This window comes from Physeter macrocephalus, chromosome 16 (genome assembly GCF_002837175.3).
Source record: "Physeter macrocephalus isolate SW-GA chromosome 16, ASM283717v5, whole genome shotgun sequence".
In the NCBI taxonomy this organism is placed as follows: Eukaryota; Metazoa; Chordata; class Mammalia; order Artiodactyla; family Physeteridae; genus Physeter; species Physeter macrocephalus.
Window position 1 is genome coordinate 30958792 of NC_041229.1, and position 22100 is coordinate 30980891.

General features: G+C 41.3%; 1 long non-coding RNA gene across 2 annotated transcripts in view; it reads right to left on the bottom strand.

Annotated features, from left to right (window-relative positions):
- The window catches only part of LOC102995937 (uncharacterized), a 186048-nt gene that overhangs the window by 151870 nt on the left and 12078 nt on the right, over window positions 1-22100 (bottom strand). For both annotated transcript variants that reach the window (XR_008619539.1, XR_008619538.1), the window contains exons 2-3: window positions 13728-13939; window positions 8119-8260 (exon numbers count right to left, since the gene is read on the bottom strand). This is a non-coding gene — a long non-coding RNA (uncharacterized lncRNA). The remainder of the gene's footprint in view (window positions 1-8118; window positions 8261-13727; window positions 13940-22100) is intronic.

Consider the following 22100-nt stretch of genomic DNA (forward strand, 5'->3'; position numbering starts at 1 on the left):
AATCTGAATGAGATCCTTGCCGGGTAGAGTAATCTTGGTTGTAGGTTCTTCCCTTTCATCACTTTAAGTATATCATGCCACTCCCTTCTGGCTTGTAGAGTTTATGCTGAGCAATCAGCTGTTAACCTTATGGCAGATCCCTTGTATGTTATTTGTCATTTTTCCCTTGCTGCTTTCAATAATTTTTCTTTGTCTTTAATTTTTGCCAATTTGATTACTATGTGTCTCGGCATGTTTCTCCTTGGGTTTATCCTGTATGGGATCACTGCACTTCCTGGACTTGGGTGGCTATTTCCTTTCCCATGTTAGGGAAGTTTTCGACTATAATCTCTTCAAATATTTTCTCTGGTCCTTTCTGTTTCTCTTCTCCTTCTGCAACCCCTATAATGTGAATGTTTTTGCGTTTAATGTTGTCCCAGAGGTCTCTTAGGCTGTCTTCATTTCTTTTCATTCTTTTTTCTTTATTCTGTTCTGCAGCAGTGAATTCCACCATTCTGTCTTCCAGGTCACTTATCCGTTCTTCTGCCTCAGTTATTCTGCTACTGATTCCTTCTAGTGTAGTTTTCATTTCAATATTGTACTGTTCATCTCTGTTTGTTTGTTCTTTAATTCGTCTAGGTCTTTGTTAAACATTTCTTGCAGCTTCTCGATCTTTGCCTCCATTCTTTTCCCGAGGTCCTGGATCAGCTTCACTATCATTATTCTCAATTCTTTTTCTGGAAGGTTGCCCATCTCCACTTCATTTAGTTGTTTTTCTGGGGTTTTATCTTGTTCCTTCATCTGGTACATAGCCCTCTGCCTTTTCATCTTGTCTCTCTTTCTGTGAATGTGGTTTTTGTTCCACAGGCTGCAGGATTGTAGTTCCTCTTGCTTCTGCTCTCTGCCTTCTGGTGGATGAGGCTATCTAAGAGGCTTGTTTAAGTTTCTATATTTCATTGTTTAATCATTACTGAATTTATTTATCCAGTACATATTATGAGTCTTGCACCTTTGTTCACAAGTGAGACTGGACTGTAATCTATGTTTGTTGTACAGCTTTTATTAAGTTTTGAGGTTATGGTTAAATTGGCTTCATAAAAGGAGGTGGCAATCTTATCTTTCTTAAAGGAAGGAAAAAACAAAACTGTTACAAGTCAGTAAGGTGGGGAATTTTTTAAAGTAGAAACGCTTACCAAAATTACAATTCGTTCTTTAAAAAAGTTAATAAAAATAGAAACATAACCGGTTGCCCACACATCCCAATCTGCTGAAGTGAACTCCATTGTACACCTAGTGTCCTGGCATAATTATTAAGAGCAGCCCCTTTCGTTCTCAAAATGTTGATGTTCGGCAATAAATCATCCATAGGTTGAACCTACAACTGACAAGTGTTTAGGCCACCCATTAACTGTGTTACTGTGGTAAATTCATCTGGACTCTCTGAGCTTCAGGTTTCCCATCAGCAGAATGGAAATTGTAAAATTTACCACCCTGGGTGGTTTAAAGAGATAATTGCATAAAGGAAATAAATGCTTAACTTCTAAACAAAAGTTAGCTGATTCCAGCACCAGCCATTCCCAGCAATCCACAGATTAGAGCAATGATCCTGGCACCCAGATACAACCCAACAGAATTCCAAAGCCATCTTGACTAGAGGTAGGAAAGTATGTATGAGGCTATACCACTGTGAAATAATAGACAAAATATATATTGGTCTCTGCCCCCACTTCATGCCACAGAGCTCCTAAAACCCTTGTGATTTCTGAAGTGATAACAGCACCAAGAACATATTTTTTTCTCATATTTGGTCTTTGACCTCAGTTCCTTACACAAGATTCCTGAACCCTTTGTAATTTCCTGAGTGATATAAACTTTTGTTTTCATAAGGCAACTCTGGGTGGGCTCCTGGATGAGGGCTGGTCACCAGAAAAAAAAAAACCATGATTAGAAGCTTGGAATTTTCAGCCCCTTTCCCAACCACACCCCATTCTCTTGAGGAGGGAGAAGGAATGAGTTAATCATCAATCATGCCTACTTGATGAAGTCTCCATTAAAAACTCCCAAAGTAAGGGGTTTGGAGAGCTTTCAGGTTGGTGAACACATCCATGTTAGTGTACCCCAACTCCATGGGGAAAGAAGCTCAGGACCCTCCAGACTTCTTGCCCCATGTATCTCTTTTTCGGGCTGTTCATCTGTATCCTTTATCACATCCTTTAATAAAGTGGTAAACAAACATATGTTATTTCCCTGAGCTCTGTGAGCCATTCTAGCAAATAACTGACTCTAAGAAGGGGGTTCTTTGGAACCTTTGATTTGTAGCCAAGTTGGAAGGAAGTTGTGGGTAACCTAGGACCTATTACTCATGTTTGGCATCTGAAGTGTGGGTGGGGGTTGGGGGAGGGGGGATCTCCTGGGATCTGAGGCTATCTCCAGGTAGACAGTGTCAGAATTGAGTTAAATTATAGGACATCCACCTGGTGTTGCTTGTTGTTGGGGAAAATCTCCACACATCTGGTGTCAGAAGTGTTGTTAGTATGGCAATGTAAAAGTCAAGGAGAAACACAGGAGGAAGACTGGGTATTTTTCCTACACAACCAATAATGCCCAGTGCTCTCCCCTCCCCACCCCACCACCACCTGCAACCCTGTCTACTAGGTAACTGGGGATATTCAAGGTTTGATCTATGACCCCTGAGTGCAGGCTCCCTGCAATACTCCATTCTAAAAATCAGGGAAGCCTAAGTCCAAAGATGTCACCTTCAGCTACTCTTCATCCCCATCTACTGTCCAACCTCATTCATCCAGCCCTTTAGAGGCCTGGGTTCTTCCTTGCACTTGCCAATCTCCTCTCTACCCATATGTGCCAGGATACAAATGCTCACACTGTTCCAATGCATAATCTTATCTGGTTTTGTTTTTCTTCTTTTTCTTTGATGCACTAGAAAGTGAAGTGCAAATATTTCTCCTCATCTTTGGTGAAGAAAGCCCTCCCTTCCCTGGAGCAAAGAAGAACATGTTTTTCAAGTTACAGATTTAATGAACTTAAAGTGTATGGTGAAGGAGCAAGAGGGAGGAACTTCCACCCATACTAGAGATTACTTGGCAATGGTGGGGAGAAGAGGTCCATAGGTCTAGAAGCAGTAGGAAGCCAGGCTCTGCTCCAAGTCATTACCCCGGGAAGCAGCAAGATTCCAGAAGGAGGTACGTGGTTTACCTAGGGAAGCAGAGGCCTAGGCACTGGGTTTCAGAACTTTGACAAATATTCTAGTATGCTAAATGTGTCAGGGAAACTGCCAAAAGCTGCCTGACCTGACAGGATTGTGCAGAAAGAGACAACGGGCAGACCAGCAGTAACTTGGGTGGGAGAGATGACTCATGAGTAAGAAAGGCCTCCAGAATCTTGGTGAAATGAGGGAGCACAGTTGAGGCGGCAATGCAAGGCTTCTAGAATAAGTTGTATACACCTTCCTATCAGCCCAGTGGAGTGGCGCCTTGGAGTCAAAACTAGGTTGATTCAGGGATCACAAAGAAATGTGATATTTCTTGCACACCAGAAGGTCTTAGATTCAGACCTGTTACAATATAGTAGATTCCTACTTGGGGTGTAAATCCAGTAGCTGAGGGACTAACCCCAGGAGGAGAGATCTCTGTTGACCATTCCTTGGTCACCCTTCCAGACTCATTTTTGCCATGCCAACCACGCCTCAGCCTCTGGCACGACACTGCTCACCAGCCTCAGCATCCATCCTCAGTCCTGCCAGGTGTCCAGGGCAAGCCTTCCGTATCTTCTCTCCCACCTTGTCTTGATGTGGTTTATCTCAAGAAAGAGATACTTGTAGGATGGAGAAGTTTCTCTTCCTCAATTTTACTTTCCAAATGTTCACCATCTATCCCCTGGTGACTCTCAAGTCTGTATCTCCAGCCCTGTCCTGACTATAGAATAACAGTTCGTATATGTGACATCCCTTTGGCACCCTACCTAGAACTCAAGTTCCAGATGCTAAAACTAGAACTCATTAGCTTGTGCCACTCTGCCCTTAGATGTCCCTATCTCAGTAATTAGAACCACCAACCAGTTGTCTTAATCAGAAACCCAAAGTCACCAACTCTTTTTAAATGTTCTTTATTCTCCATCTTCTCAGGTCCTATTACTTCTGACTTCATTCAGGACTACATCATCACCTGCCTGGATTGTTACAACAGCCTCCTAACCCATCAAACTCCAGTATACTTTCCACAAAGCCAGATCAATGTTTCCAAAACACAAAGTGACTGTCACTCCCATTTTTAGCATACTTCAGTGGTACCTCATTATTCTGCTGTCCCATGTCATACAAATTGCGGCCCAAATCCAGCCTGTACCCTCTTTTTGTATAGCCCTCAAGATAAGAATGGATTTCACATTTTTAAGTGTTTTAACCAAAAAAAAAAATACGAAAGAAGAATACCCAACAATTGCCATATATGGCCTACAAAGCCTAACATATTATGATCTAGCCTTTACAGAAAAAGTTTACTGCCCCTCTTAAGTTTAAAGGACTCCATTCTGGCCCTCCTCCAACCACTCCTCTCCCCACTCAGGGCCAGGAGTCCCCATCTATCCAAAGGGTCACCCCACTGAGAGCCTGTGTCCTCCTCCCTTCCAGACAACAGTCCTGGAATTCCCAACCCAAACAGCCTGATCCCACTGCTAGGACTCACTCTTAGGCCTTAGAAGTGGCCAAAGGCAGACATCTTCAGGGAGATGGGACAGAGCCTGGACATGCAAGCTGTGTTGTTCACACATGTGTGTGAGGAGAATTAGAGGAGAGGGGGTAAGATGAGAAGGGGACCAGCCAGGAAACTGTACTTGTGTTTCTGGCCTGGGCCCCACAAGTATAAGAATATTTTAGAATTCTCTAGGTCTGCTCAGGATACTTTTAGAATTCCCTAGCATGATAAGGAAAACTTTTCATGATGTGGTACCCTGCATTCCACACTCAAGACAAGCACTAACAAGACTGACTCTTAGTGCACCCTGCTGTTTTACAAAGCTCCCATGGACTTGCCTCCATTTTGCTGTCCATTCTCCTGGTGGAATCCTCTCAATTTCAAGACTCAACTCCAAGGTCAGCTCCTCAATGAAGCTTTTCCTAGTCTCTCTTCTCTCATCATTTCTCATTTAGTTATTTAGGGCCTCAATGCTCTATACAAATGTCTACCACAGTACTTTGACACTTTATTCTACCTCATTTCTGTGTCTGTTTCCTTCCTGTAGACTGGACCCTTCTTGAGGACAAAGATTTGGTCTAATTTTTTTCTGTAACCCAATCAGTGTAATGGAGTATCTAATGCATAAAACGTACTCAATGATTTTTGAAAGAATGCATTAATAAATCAATATATATGACAGTTTACCTTACTAAATCTTGGGATCCACCCTCAAAGGGCATAGATTCTTGTATAATCCTAAGTCACTATGGTCTCCATCCCATTTTTATCCATGGGGAATTAAAATAAAAACTAGGATCCTATAACTAGCTGCAGTTTTCTACATGCACCATATGTTTATGGCCTCTATGACCTTGTTTTGAGGTCTGGTGAAGTCCTCAACACTTAACACTTACCTCAGGTGTCCCCTCTTTCAGAACACCTTCAAGCTGAGTTTGTCTTCCCCATTGGCGTACTCTTGTTCCACTGCCTATTTCTCATACCAAACTTTCACATTGTTTATGTCTTTCTCCCCAACAAGATTGAGAGCTCCTTGAAGGCAAGATCTGTCTATGCATATTTGCATTTCCAATGCCCAGGGCTACATCTGACACTTAGAAGTTGTTTAATAAATGTGTGTTGCCTGATTAGTGTTCACACACACAGAGACCTTAGAGACTGTGGAAGTTATCCAGTCCAAAGAAGGAATCCCAGGCACTGTATTCTCTCTGATCGGTCCATCTTTGTTTGAAAACCTCCAGTAACTGCCACGTAAGACTACCCTAACAGAATGTACACCTCGGGCTTCCCTGGTGGCGCAGTGGTTGAGAGTCCGCCTGCTGATGCAGGGGACATGGGTTCGTGCCCCGGTCCGCGAAGATCCCACATGCCACAGAGCGGCTGGGCCCATGAGCCATGGCCGCTGAGCCTGCGCATCCGGAGCCTGTGCTCCGCAACGGGAGAGGCCGCAGCAGTGAGAGGCCCGTGTACCGCAAAAAAAAAAAAAAACAGAATGTACACCTCACTGGGACAAGAGTTTTTGTGTTTTTTTCACTGGCAAATCCCTAGAACCTAGATCAGTGCCTGGCACATAGTAGATGCTCAACAAATATTTAGTAATGTTTTAATGAATAGTTGAAAAGTTTTTCCTGACACTGAAACCAAATTTGTCTCCTTGTAATTTCCACCCTTTGAACTTGGAATATATGTTTTCCTTCTTCACATGACAAGTTCCACATATTTTTCAGGGAGATCTCATATCTCCCCCACCGTGAACCTCCTCTTCTCCAAGCTCAACAACCTCAGTTCCTTCAACTCTTCCTAATCTGTTCCCAGTCCCTTTGCCATCTCCATGCATGCCCTTATCATCAACATCCATCTGATACTGAAAAAATAATTAAGAGGAGCTGTGAAAGAGAGGAGTATAATGTAATTAAAACCCACAGCCCTAGGCCTAGTATAACAATTTGAACATTAAAGGGTTCAGAGAATCCCTAGGGGTTAACTAGTTTAAGCTCCTCATTTCACAAATGAAGAAACTGAAGTTAAATTACTCATCAGAGCAAGACCTGCTTCTGGTCCAGTAGCTAATCAGGCATAGACCCATCTCAACCCCAAGATTAATCATCTTATTCTACTTGAATTCTTAGTTGGATGCTAAATTGAAAAAGCTTAGATTTGCAGAATCTAGCTCTCTGCCAAAGACTATTCTCTCTAGAGATGTGATGAAATTATTTTAAAAAGAAGGCCAAGTTTCCTAATTCTATAAGCAATAATTTACACTTGTTGAAGCTGTTTTTCATGAATCACCAGATTCTTGGTAGCCTTTTAAAGAGAGTTAATAAAATGGCTTGTAACTTGTTATAAGAGCTATAAAAATCATTTTATTAAGTTCTTATACAGATTCTTGCATGATACTTAAATTTTTTTAGTTCAAGAACTAACTGAATCTCAATGTACATTATATGACAGAGGCAACCCAGCTGAACCACAAGAGGTCCATGCCACACTTTTTTCTTTTACCCCATATCAGGCAAATGTAGAGGAAATTAAATTAAAACCAATTTTTTGGAACAAGAAGGGATCACCCATTCCCACCCCGATTTACCACTTCCTCTTTTCTATTTACCACTTTTTCTTATCCCAGAAAAGAATGAACAAAATTAAGTAAACAAAGTCAAATTTTTAGTTAAAGACATTTAAATATTTCAGAGGCATGGGCAGTTACATACCTTTTAAGGAATTCTGTCTTAAAATTGATGGAGTAGAATAATTAACAGAGGGATGGTAAGGGTTACTTTTCATTTAGTAGGTACAACGTCTATTTGCAAATAAGCCAATTTGCAGATAATCCAGTTGAAGAGCTGGTTTTCTAACTCATTTTTCTAAAATGGATCTGCCTATTTGTAATTGGAAACTTCCTGGAAAATGCATAATAAATACATAATAAATACATAAATTTTACTTTCACGTTAAGTACAAACTTTAGTAGTCAACAATTTGCACAAATTATTTTGGAGAGAATTTTCCTCTGTGAACTTCCCCTCAAAGATTTGTAATTTAAAACAGGAAAATGCAGTGTCAGAATTGCATCAGAGTATTACCAGGACAAAGTCGTAGATTTTTATCTTGGGAATTGCAGCTAACTACAATAGGTCTTTTCTTTCCCTGTAATCATCCTCACCTTTGATACTTCCATCTACTTCAGTGGTTTTCAAAGTGTGTTCTGGCTGCATCAGCAACACCTGGGAACTGATTAGAAATGCAAATTCTTAAGTCCCACCCCAGACCTACTGAATCAGAAACTCTGGGGGGGTGAGGCCCAATATTCTGTGTCTTAACTAGTCTGCCAGGTGATTCTGATGCACGTTAAAGTTTGAGGATTGACACTGTATCGTAATAGCAGTTCACCACATCCTGTTCCTTTACCTTTCAAATGCAATGTTCTTACCCTTAGACAGGCCCTTGTCACCTTATAGAGGTGAGAAAGAGAAAAGTAGTCACTGACATCTGGGAGCTGATCTGGCACTCACGGCTTAGGTCTTGGTGTAGAACATATTCAATTGCACAGAACATCATCAGATCAGGCCACTCTGTGATCAAGACAAAAACAAACCCAGTCCGTAATCACATCTGAACACAGACAAAAACAGGAACATGTCCAAACCACAAAAATAACCAAAATATTTTCCATCCTAGCTAATATAAGCAGCTACTGCCTCTTTGCCAATTAAAGTTTAGGCTCTTTTCATTCCTGCCCCTTTCCAATAAGATTTATAAGATACCCAATCATAGAATTGCCCCCACTTTCTGACAGCATCCAATCCCAGACAAAGCCCCATCTCTCAATATTACCTGACACAAGCCCAAATCCTAAAATAAGTCCTTTCTAATTACATAAGCCCCCACTTATCTGCAGTTTCACTTTAGTGGTTTCAGTTACCTGTGGTTAACCTCAGTCTAAAAATATTTAATGGAAAATTTCAAAAATAAATTCATAAGTTTTAAATTGTGTGGTTCTGAGTAGCATGATGAAATCTCACACTGTCTGCTCCATCCCACCCACGACGTGAATCCTTCCTTTGTCCAGCTATCTTGCCCCTTAGTCACTTAGTACCCAACTTAGTTATCAGATAGACTAGTCATGGTATCAGTGTTTGTATTCAATTTACCCTTACTTAACAGTGGTCCCCAAGTTCAAGAGTAGTGATGCTGGCAATTCAGATCTGCCCAAGAGTAGAGGCAAAGTGCTTCCTTTAAGTGAAAAGGTGAAAGTTTTAGACATAAGAAAGAAAGAGTATGCTGAGGTTGCTAAGATCTATAGTAAGAACAAGTCTTCTATCCATGAAATTGTGAAAAAGGAAAAAGAAATTCATGCCAGTTTTGCTGCTACACCTCAAACTGAAGAAGTTATAACCACAGTGCATGATAAGTGCTTAGTTAAGATGGAAAAGGCATGTTAAATTTGTACAATAAGATATTTTGAGACAGAGACCACGTTCACATAACTTTTATTATAGTATATTGTTATAAGTATTCTATTTTATTATTAGTTACTGTTGTTAATCTCTTACTAGGCCTAATTTATAAATTAAACTTTATCATAGGTATGTATGTATTTTTTTTTTAATGTAGTATGTATAGGGTTTAGTACTATCCACCGTTTCAGGCATCCACTGGGAGTCTTGGATCATATCCCCTGAGGATGGGGGGGATGACTGTTCTTACTAAGATGTTGCAGGGTGTGTAACTCATCTTGCTACAACGAGTAATAACCACCTTTCTCACGAACAGATGTGTTCCTGTGGTCTTTGACTGGACGGCATTGACATAAGAATTATTGCACAACCTCCTAGTCAGTGGGGACCAGTACCCTTCCATGAACAGTTTGTTCCCAGTCCAAAGCAAGGTGAAAATGAGGATTTGTTGTTTAGAAACATTGACAACCATTTGCGAGAGTAATTTTATGTCTGTTGAATCTAAAAATAGAACATTGCTTTATTTTGTATACCAGTTGTTTAAATTTTATTTTTCTAGTAATTTGTAATTATATCTTACAAATGATCTGCAATAGATTTAAAAAAGAAAAAAAGAAACTGATACTCCATTACAAATTGTTTGAGAGGCATCGTCCTACAGGACTTCTCTAATACTTTTCTTTTTCAACGCTGCTATCACATTAATCTTCTGAAAAGTCTGCTTTCAATATACTGTGCTCTTTCTCAAGCATCTCCAACACTACGATCTCCTCTGTTTTCCACTTGAAGAGAAAGGAAACTAACATATTTTGAGTGTCTACCATATGTTATTAATTGTGCACATTTAAATACACCCAATTCCCAGGAAACAATTCTAAATAAATATTAGCATTCTATTTCAAAACCTATTCCACAAAAAGTACAAGGACTTTTATGGGTGATTTTTTTTTTTAATTCAAGGAACATATATATCGAATGTTATTTAGACAAGAATAAAACAGGACAGGCTTTCTAATTAATTTTTTAGAAGCCATCATAGTAGAACAAACCTGATCAATATAGCATTTGAAAACTCTAGTGCAATGTCATTAGTAAATATTGATGCAAAGGTGCTATACTAGGCACTTGTGAGAATTTGTTCTTCACTTAACATTTATCAGGTACTTACTAAATGTTGGCACCATTCATGGTCCCTTTGGCAGCCACATTTGTGCCACTTCCCCTTCTTTTGACAATAGGCTTTGTCATCCTTGGCTACAGAAGTAGGTAAGTGACATAAGAGCCAATCAAAATACCTCACCCTTCTGGCCTCAATGATGGATCCAGTGGTATGTTCATTACCCATGTAGAATAAATCAGTTTTCCCCAGAATTGTTCTAACTATAGGTAGCAGGGAAGTTGCCCTTTTTCCTTTGTTGTGAGTCATTAGGACATGGTACAGATTACCAGTAGCGTATTCCCCAGTACATGGAGAATAATCTATCCGACATGGGGAAAAAAATAAATTCAAAATGCAGAGAGACATAGAGATAGAACAAGAATGAGAACAAAAGTGCAAAGGAGAGACTCCCAAAACTGTGGGATTCCCTGGGCCAGGTCATCCCTGAAGCCAGCACGTTCTCTTCCCTGTCTCGGGCTTGGTTTCATAAAACAAAAAAATTCCTTTTTGGTTTAAGGTAGTTTGAGTTCCTTTTCTGTCACTTGCAATCCAAAAGCCTTCATTAACACAAACCTTTAATAAGTAGCCTGTGTGGTAGAAAGAGAAAGGGCTAAAGATTGAGACAAATATAGTTTTTCCACTTAATAATTATGTGACTATTAGCCTCTCTGAGCTTCATTTGCCTTGTTTACTATCTGGGAATAAAAAGAGCCCACTCCTAGAGTCAGACTGTAACCTTTGGAAGGACAGGAAATATGTCTACCTTTCTTGTTATGTCCCTCTCACATAAGGGTCTCATGACCTGCTTAATGCAGAAAGGGCCAGGGGAAGGTCAGAGAGACTTTCCTGCTTCTGCCATTTTCTCGGACTCCTTCAACTTAAAATATTCAATATACTAAGACGTCACATTTTGGGATAGCATGTCCTAAACCCTATCACTTGAAAACCAGAGCTTGGTTTGGCAAATGTTCCCACAGTTAAAGCCAATTCGTTGACCTTTTCATGTTTCTATTTCACTTACTTTTTAGCCTCTAAAATTCCTAACTTTCTCATCCATTTATTGTTTTCTAAATGTCCTTTTATCCTTTATCCAGCATTTTTATTGTAAGAGTCAACCAAGATATCTAGACTGCCATTTTGCCAGAAACACAAGTCTGACTGGTAGTTTTATTTACTATTCTTACAGACTTCCACTGTTTTCATTCAAAAATCTTTCCTTTATTTAGCGTCTTCTATCTTTATTATTGTAGAATATTTTAATGTTTTAGTCTATATGATTTTCCTTCTCATATTTCATGATTAATTTGTCTAAGTTTTCCCAGATGTCTTACAATTTTCTACTCTTTTTTTTTTTTTTGCGGTACATGGGCCCCTCACTGTTGCGGCCTCTCCCGTTGCGGAGGACAAGCTCTGGTTGCGGAGGACAAGCTCTGGCAGCGCAGGCTCAGCAGCCACGGCTCACGGGCCCAGCCGCTCCGCGGCATGTGGGATCTTCCCGGCCTGGGGCACGAATCCGTGTCCCCTGCATCGGCAGGCGGACTCTCAACCACTGCACCACCAGGGAAGCCCTAACCTTTGACTAAAGCAAGTAAGTGGTCAGGAGTATGACCCATTTTCATAAAATAATCAGTAAAGCAGAGTAGTTAAGAGCATGAGTTCTGGACCCAAACTTCCTGTGCTCAAACACTCATTGCCACTTAGCTGTGAGATCTGTACCTTGAACTTCCTCATGTGTAAAATGCAGGTGATAATAATAGTACCGTCCTGTTAGTATTAAAGAGAAAACCACAGGCCCAAAATGGCATCACTTCTGCTAAAGACCATGATGCCAAACATATTTAATACCTAACCCAATTGCAGTTTCAACCTTCCCCAGAAATGTAATCTTAATCATCCAGTCTGGAATTTTCTGGTCAGTATCAAGGAGGTAATCTGCCACAGTGGGCTCTCTCCATTCTCCCCCATCCCCAGAGGAATAAGAGGCAATCTACATGATAAAACCCTTGCCCTTCTCTCCCCTCCCCCCACAATAATATCCTTTCTTTTCTTTTGCTAATAGCTTCCTCATCCCACACTTCTTCCTATAAAACCCTACCATTTAGTACAACCCCTCAGAGTGCCTTTCTGTTTTCTAGACGGGATGCTGCCTGATTCATGAATCATTCATTAAGGCCAATTAGATCTTCAAACTTACTGGGCTGAATTTTTTAACATTAGGGACTTAATTAGTTAATATATGTAATGCTCTTAGAACATAGCTTGCCACATAGTGTTATATTTTTTACATACCATTAAAACTGTAATATGATTACAATAATAATTAAATTATAATATTAAATAATATTAAAATTAGTGTAACTACCTGGCACCCGTCAGTGACAACATTTATAAATTAGTAACTTTTTTTCACATAATCCTGGAGGCCTGTGCTTCATTGGCTGCAGAAACCATATAAAAGTCATACCCGTACGAACCTTAGAGAAACCAGACCTGTTTTTTTTTTTTTGTGGTTTGTTTTTTGTTTGTCTGTTTGTTTTTGTGGTACGCAGGCCTCTCACTGCTGTGGCCTCTCCCATTGCGGAGCACGGCTCCGGACGCACAGGCTCAGCGGCCATGGCTCACGGGCCCAGCCGCTCCGCGGCATGCGGGATCCTCCCGCACCGGGGCACGAGCCCGCATCCCCTGCATCGGCAGGCGGACTCCCAACCACTGCGCCACCAGGGAAGCCCAGACCTAAGTGTTTTATATAAAAGAATTAACACTGAACACTTACTGTGCCAGGCATAACAGTAAGGACTTTCTATGAATTTTCTCATTTTCTTCTAACGTCACTGTGACATAGGTAGTATTATTATTCTCATATTACATTTGAAGGAATGGAAGTTATGAGAAGCTAAAGTATATAATTGGGCCACCCAAGATGGCTGTATCTTGCTTTCTGTACACCCCCTGGTCAACCAGTTCCTGCTTCACCTACACCCTACTCACCTAACTGACTTTCCCTCTTAATTATAGATCCTAATTAGTAAATGCCTACATAATTGCACCTGGTCCCAGCTAGTGATAGTTCAAAACTTTAGATCAAAACATCTCCACTATGATAGCTTATCAAAGGGGCAATGAGGAGAGTGCTCCTCTGCTGGTTTCCCTGGTAACCAGTGAGCCCACCTGACGTCAATTCCCCCTTTGACAGGTAACCTTCTTCTCTCCCCTGAAGTGAAGACTGCTGCCATGTCCTGCCAGCCATCAGCTGCACATGGTGGGGTGTCCCTCCAGGACCTTATTTCAGACATGTAAGATTCCCCCAACCATTAAACCATTGATGTCTCTGTTGCTGACTCTGGTCTCTTCCTTCAGTCTTGAGGCTGGGCAAATACAGTGCGTGCAGGCCTGTGGGGTGCAGCCCAGCATAAGGGGACTTACTTAAGCTTGTGATGGAGGAAGGCCCAGATTCAAAGTCAGGCTGTCAGACCTCACAGTGAGTATGTTTAACCAAGAAGGTGGGCAGCACATCTCTGGGGTCAGCTCACGCTTTCATTCCTTGAATTCATGGGTTTGGTTCCATGTTGCTGTTGTTTTGGAAGCTGGATAGGACATTAAAGACTCCTTTGTCAAATGAATCCTCTCCATTTTACCTAGGAAGAAATTGGGGCTATAAGTTTGTGACTTGGGCTCCACAATTAGAAGTGCCAGAAATGAGGCCTTCTAACACAACACTCTTAACACTTTTTCATTTACTTCCTTAATCCTGAAGCCAAAGTTTTATTTATTCACACCATCTGAATTCACACCATCTGAGTTATTTGATATGTAAATTATAAATGTAACAATAATAAACTTATTTAGGTGAAAATGTTTTGAACTTGCTGGATTTCTATATTAATTAAAAAAACAATAAAACAAATAATGCAAAACCAAGCAATTTGAACAAAAGTATCTTCAAAGGAGAAATAGGTTTAACTAGATTGGATTATAATGCCGACATCATTAGAGCCACACCTCTTTCTAATATGCTAGAGGGTCATGTGAACCACCTGGTTAGCAAGAAAAAAAATCATTCAAGCCTCAGTAAAACTTCCTCCTTCCACTGAAGCATACTAATCTTCTGTGAACAGATATAGCAAAATACAATAGAAATAAAACTAAGGCTGTCCTGAATGAGAATGGGAATTACCACCTCCCAGACTCAGCTCATCTCACTAGTCCCTTGAGTCTCAGGTACCAGCAGGCCACTTGGCAGCCCCTCCCAGTGAAGTTAGTCCTCATTAACAAGACTGAAGATCAGGAGATCCTCAGATTGATTCAGGTCTGGACATGCTATCTCTGAGACTGGGATGCTCATGGTGTTCTAGCTACCTAAGTGTTTAAGGGCTTCACTTATTCCAGCCTGAAACTTCCACAGGGAAGGGAATTTGCCATGTTCATCTTTGTCTCCCCAGCACCTAGCATGGTCCTAATGCTTAGCAGGTGGGCCATACCTGTCTTTGGAATGTTGTAAAGGTTAGACAAATGAAGGAGTCAATGAGTTAACGGATGTGAGTGAGACTGAAGGTCAGGGACAGGATGGTTCGGTTATGGCATCTTCCTTCTGTGGTCACAGACAAGGTCTGTGTGAAAACAGCAGACGATTTAAGTTCCTCTCAAACTCAACATAAACCAGCAGTGAGATGTGGCCGATAAAAAAAATTATGATATACCCTTGATATTGAGTTAACAAAGAGTATGATACTCAAAGAAAAAAGTTAGTAGGGGATTCTTCACTCCTACGGTCACTTCCCAAGCATTCCAGATGCCATGCTCAAATCCAAAGGAAACTGATCTTTCTTTCCAAGATAAACTCTCACCCTTTTGTCCTGTTTCTTCACATGGTTTCCTTCCACCCATAAAAATCCTTTCCATCTCATCTTTCATTTCTCCGTTGTCCTTCTTGGAATACTCTGCTGTTCCACAATCCCAAGCCCCATGCTCCCAACTTATCTCTATATCCCCCAAACCGCTATTACAATGTTATGGTACTTATCTTTTTTAATCTAATATTTTCACTATTTATGTTCTTGTCTTCTTTATCAAAAGAATCTAAACTGTAAAGCACTGATCAAAGGCAAGGAATTTTCATTTTTATTGTTGTACTTGCCTCCATGTACATTTCACATCCATTAGATTATGATCTTCTAAAGGCCAGTAAGAGACCCATTTATTTTATTTTATTTCTCTTTAAGTTACACACTGTACCTAGCTAGTTGTTCTGGGCAAAAAACAAATGTTGCTTGTCTGATGGTTGACTCAGGTATAACTACAATCCACAACAAGAGGAAGCTAACACACTAGCAAGGAACAAGAACATACATACACTGCAAGCCAGGAGCCAGGTTTTGGAACCTCTCTTAGTATGCAGACATACAGATCTATTTCCCGATTACATACTTTCTTGTACATAGATCAAACAAGAGTTAAGCAACTAAGGACAAAAACAGTTCACAGAAAAGGAAATACAAATGGCTAATGAAATAGACAATGATGTGCCATCTTAGTTAATAAAGAGGGAAATGCAGGGGCTTCCCTGGTGGCACAGTGGTTGAGAATCTGCCTGCCAATGCAGGGGACACGGGTTCGAGCCCTGGTCTGGGAAGATCCCACATGCCGTGGAGCAACTAGGCCCGTGAGCCACAACTACTGAGCCTGTGCGTCTGGAGCTTGTGCTCCGCAACAAGAGAGGCCGCGACAGTGAGAGGCCCGCGCGCTGCAATGAAGAGTGGCCCCCGCTCGCCACAACTAGAAAAAGCCCACGCACAGAAAGGAAGACCCAACACAGCCAAAAATAAATAAATAAATAAATAAATAAAAATTTTTTTAAAAAAAGAGGGAAATGCAAATGGAACAAAATGAGACACCATCATTTGCCTACCATACTGGCAAAAGGCAAAGAGACAGATAATATTCAGTGAAAGCCATGGTGGGAATGTAAATTTTAAAGGGTACTTTACAATACTGATCAAAATTTTTAAAACACACATTCCTTACTAAATTGGCCCACTTCTAAGAATCTACTCTTCAGAATAACTTTTTCCATATTGCCAGGATATTGGCTGAAGAATGTTCATAGTGCCATTAAATTTATATTAGTAGAAATCAGAGATAACCTAAATATGTCAAAAGTGAGATGTTTAAGTAAATTATATTCATACTCTGATGCTACATAGCCATCACAAAGAATGAACCACATCTATATGTGTAGATATGGGAAAATGATGACAATATATTGTCAAAAAAAAGCAAGTTGCAAAGCAGTAAATGTAGTATAATTTCTTTTTTGTGGGGAAAAAAGATGTGTTCCGTGTTTCTGTGTTCAAATAAATACACAAATTTCTACATAACTCTATGCGCAAAAATAAAAACAAACATACAAACAAAAACAAAGGTCTGGAAAGAAAAACACCCAACTGCTGACTGCAGTTACCCCTAGGGAGGTAAAGCAGGAAGGGCTTTTCCTTTTGTGTATTTCTATGCATCGTTTAAATTTTCTTGCAACATCAATGTAATACTTTTGACTTTTCTGAAATTAAAAATAAACCCAATTAAAGTAGTTATAAAATATCTGAAGACTCACAAAAGCAGTGATCAAACTTTCAGGAACTGCATGAATGAATTATCTCTGTAAGTATTCGTTAGAACTCTATGCTCACAAAATTATTCACACATATTTGTGTCAGTTACCAAAACCTGAAACCTTATGTGGTAGCATAAAACAGTCATTCCATGTTTTAGAAGAGGTAAGAAAGGAAAAAAGAAATTTCTTTAACACTGTGTACAAAGAATGTCCCCTGTTATCAGTAAAAAAAAGATGCTGCAGCCATCAAGCCATCAACTGCAGACACCTCCAAGTGTACACCCTGAGGGAACTCAAGATGGGAAAGAACAGGATACTGGCCCTAAACAGTCAAGGTGCATATCAAAGGAATGATTTTAATGAGCCCAGGCTCTTGCACCTTCCCATACGTAAAGAAGGGCTAAATTCATTAACTTGAGATGTATGGTTTTCTTTAATTAACAGTAATCTTTTGATGTTCCAACTACCTGGATTTTGCAAAAACTCATATATCCTGGCTACTCCTGTACCTCTTTGGAACAGCTCCTCAGAGCTATCTGAGAGTGTGTTTCCCAGGCTTAAGCCCTCAGTAAGTCCACCAAATAAAACATAATTTTCAACTTTAAGGTTGTGTATTTTTTTTTTTAGTTGACAACACTTTTTTTTAAAGAAATTGACAAACCAAGCAGAGGGCTCTCAGAAATAATTCACCTGATCACTGATTTATGCTAGGGGCCACAAATACAAATGCCAGAGGAAACTGGCAAGTAACAGATTAATGAGGCCAGCTGAGAATAAGACAGCAAGGACCAGAGGGACTATTTGGAGAGTGTGTACTGCTTAAAGGGAGAAGCTACTTCAAAACTGCAGCTAAGTGAGAAGATGGATCTGGTGTTATCAGATCTTTTAATATTTCAAAGGAAATCAGAAACCAGAATTTTTAATAGCAATACACCCAGGTTTTACATTTTAACAACCGATTTCTTAAAATCTTAAATGTCATGTTGGAGAACTTCCCTGGTGGCACAGTGGATAAGACCCTGCACTCCCAATGCAGGGGGCCTGGGTTTGATCCCTGGTCAGGGAACTAGATCCCATGTGCATGCTGCAACTAAGAGTTCACATGCTGCAACTAAGGAGCTGGTGAGCCGCAACTAAGGAGACCACCTACCGCAACTAGGGAGCCCACATGCCGAAGCTAAGGAGCCCAAGTGCCACAACTAAGACCTGGTGCAACCAAATAAATAAATAAATATTTTTAAAAATAAATAAATAAATGCTATGTTGGTAAACATTGCACAAGCCAAACAAAATATATCTCCTAGCTGGATGTGGCCTGCAGCCTCCCATTTTCCATTTTTGGGTTTCACTGTCTCCATAGAGTTCTAGTGGACTAATTCTGACAGACACATCCTTCATCACCCAGATCAGTTCCCTCTTCTTCCATTAGCACTTTGGCCATGGTATTATAGAACATTAAAGTTCAAACATATTTTTTAAAATCTCATTAAAATTTCAATTTTTTATGCTAACAAAATACATATAACATAAAATTTGCCATTTTAGCCATTTTTATTTGTACAGTTTGGTGACCTTAATTACATTCACAATGCTGTGCAAATGAAGCAGGAGGGAAGGGGGCAGGGCACAAGCTTTAAAAGAATGACATAGCCATAGGACATAGCAAGAACTGGTTAGAACCAGTTAGGTCCAAGATGGCAGAAGATTCGACTTCCAGTAGACCTTGAGCCTCATTATATGCTCATTTTAATACATTAACAAGATAAATGACACAGCCACCAGTGCCATGACAATTCTGAGGCCAACCATAAAAGGTCAAAAAGTGAGAGGTGGGAGATTGGGATTGACATATATACACTAATATGTATAAAATAGATAGCTAATAAGAACCTGCTGTATAAAAAAATAAATTAAATAAAATCCAAAATTTCAAAAAAAATAAGAAAAGTGAGAGCTGGCCCAATTCCTGGAAATTCCTGCCCCTTCCCTGAAATAACTGGAATAATCCTCCCATTCATTAGCCTATGAAATTACCCAGTCCATAAAAACTAACCACACCATATTTTGGGGCCTGTTGCCTTCTGAGATGTCCCACACTTTGTCTGTGGAGTATTTTTCTCTCTAAATACATCCACTTCTTACCTATCACCTTGTCTCTCACTGAATTCTTTTTGCAAAGAGACATCAAGAACCTGAGCTTCATTAAGTCCGGAGACCAGGTGGGTGATCTTAATTAAAAGACGTGAGTTCGAGGGAGAGAGGAGAGAAGATGGCGGAAGACTAAGACGTGGAGATCACCTTTCTCCCCACACATACATCAGAAATACATCTACGCGTGGAACTGCTCCTATAGAACACCCACTGAACGCTGGCAGAAGACCTCAGACCTTCCAAAAGGAAAGAAACTCCCCACGTACCTGAGTAGGGCAAAAGAAAAAAGAATAAACAGAGACAAAAGAAAAGGGACGGAACCTGCACCAGTGGGAGGGAGCTGTGAAGGAGGAGAGGTTCCCACACACTAGAAGCCCCTTCGCGGCCGGAGACTGCGGGTGGCAGAGGGGGAAGCTTCAGAGCCACGGAGGCGAGAGCAGTAACAGGGTGCAGAAGGCAAAGCGGAGAGATTCCCGCAGAGGATCGGTGCCGACCAGCACTCACCAGCCCAGGAGGCTTGTCTGCTCATCGGCTGGGAAGGGCGGGGGCTGGGAGCAGAGGCTCGGGCTTCCGTTGGAAGCCGGGAGAGGACTGGGGTTGGTGGAGTGAACACAGCCTGAAGGGGTTAGTGCACCACGGCTAGCCGCTAGCCGGAAGGGAGTCCGGAGAAGTCTGGAGCTGCCGAAGAGGCAAGAGACCTTTTCTTCCGTCTTTGCTTCCTGGGGTGTGAGGAGAGGGGATTAAGCGTGCCGCTTAAAGGAGCTCCAGAGACAGGCGCCGACCTGCCGAAGAGACTTTTTCTTGGTTCTATGTTTCCTGGTACGCGAGGAGAGGGGATTAAGCGCGCCACGTAAAGGAGCTCCAGAAACGGGCGCGAGCCGCGGCTATCAGCACCGACACCAGAGACGGGCATGAGATGCTAAGGCTGCTGCTGCCGCCACCAAGAAGCCTGTGTGCGAGCACAGGTCACTCTCCACACCTCCCCTCCCGGAGCCTGTGCACCCCACCACTGCCAGGGTCCCGGGACCCAGGGACAACTTCTCCGGGGGAAGGCACGGCGCCCCTCAGGCTTGTGTAACGTCACGCCGGCCTCTGCCGCCGCAGGCTCGCCCTGCATCCGTACCCCTCCCTCTCCCCAGCCTGAGTGAGCCAGAGCCCCCAAATCAGCTGCCCCTTTAACCCCATCCTGTCTGAGTGAAGAGCAGATGCCCTCGGGCGACCTACACGCAGAGGCGGGGCCACGTCCAAAGCTGAACCCAGGGAGCTGTGCGAACAAAGAGGTAAGAGGGAGGTCTCTCCCAGCAGCCACAGAAGCAGTGGATTAAATCTCCACAATCAACTTGAAGTGCCCTGCATCTGTGGAATACCTGAATAGACAGCGAATCATCCCAAATTGAGGAGGTGGACTTTGGGAGCAAGATATATGATTATTTGGACTTTGGGAGCAAGATATATAATTATTTTCCCCTTTTTCTCTTTTTGTGAGTGTGCATGTGTGTGCTGCTGTGTGAGATTTTGTCTGTATAGCTTTGCTTTCACCATTTATCCTAGGGTTCTGACTGACCCGTTTTTGTTTTTTCTTTTACTTCTTAAAATTTTTCTTCGTAATAATTTTTATTTTATTAACTTTATTTTATCCTACTTTACGTTATCTTCTTCCTTTCTTCTTCCTTTCTTCCTCCATTCCTTCCTTTGCTTCCTTCCTTCCTTTCTTTCTTCCTTCCTTCCGTCCTTCCTTTTCTTCCTTTCTTCCTTCCTTCCTTCCTTTCTTCCTTCCTTCCTTGCTTACCTCCTTTCTTCCTTCCTTTCTTCCTTCCTTCCTTGCTTTCTTCCTTCCTTCCTTTCTTTATTTCCTTTCTATTTTTTCTCCCTTTTATTCTGAGCCGTGTGGATTAAAGGCTCTTGGTACTCCAGCCAGGCGTGAGGGCTGTGTCTGTGAGGTGGGAGAACCAACTTCAGGACACTGGTCCACTAGAGACCTCCCAACCCCACATAATATCAAACGGCGAAAATCTCCCAGAGATCTCCATCTCAACACCAAGACCCAGCTTCACTCAACAAACAGCAAGCTACAGTGCTGGACACCCTATGCCCAACAACTAGCAAGACAGGACTAGAGCCCCAACCATTAGCAGAGAGGCTGCCTAAAATCAAAATAAGGCTACAGACACCCCAAAACTCACCACCAGACATGGACCTGCCCACCGGAAAGACAAGATCCAGCCTCATCCACCAGAACAGTCACTAGTCCCCCCAACCAGGAAATCTACTCAACCCACTGAACCAACCTTAGCCACTGGGGACAGACACTAAAAACAAAGGGAACTATGAACTTGCAGCCTACAAAAAGGAGACCCCAAACACAGTAAGCAAAATGAAAAGACAGAAAAACACACAGCAGATGAAGGAGCAAGGTAAAAACCCACCAGACCTAACAAATGAAGAGGAAATAGGCAGTCTACCTGAAAAAGAATTCAGAATAATGATAGTAAAGATGATTCAAAATCTTGGAAATAGAATAGACAAATTGCAAGAAACAGTTAACAAGGACCTAGAAGAAATAAAGAGGAAGCAAGCAACGATGAGCAACACAATAAATGAAATGAAAAATACTCTAGATGGGCTCAGTAGCAGAATAACTGAGGCAGAAGGACGGATAAGTGACCTGGAAGATAAAATAGTGGAAATAACTACTGCAGAGCAGAAAAAAGAAAAAAGAATGAAAAGAACTGACGACAGTCTCACTCTGGGACAACATTAAATGCACCAACATTCGAATTATAGCGGTCCCAGAAGAAGAAGAGAAAAAGAAATAGACTGAGAAAATATTTGAAGAGATTAGAGTTGAAAACATTCCTAATACGGGAAAGGAAATAGTTAATCAAGTCCAGGAAGCACAGAGAGTCCCATACAGGATAAATCCAAGGAGAAACATGCCAAGACACATATTAATCAAACTTTCAAAATTTAAATACAAAGAAAACATATTAAAAGCAGCAAGGGAAAAACAACAAATAACACACAAGGGACTCCCCATA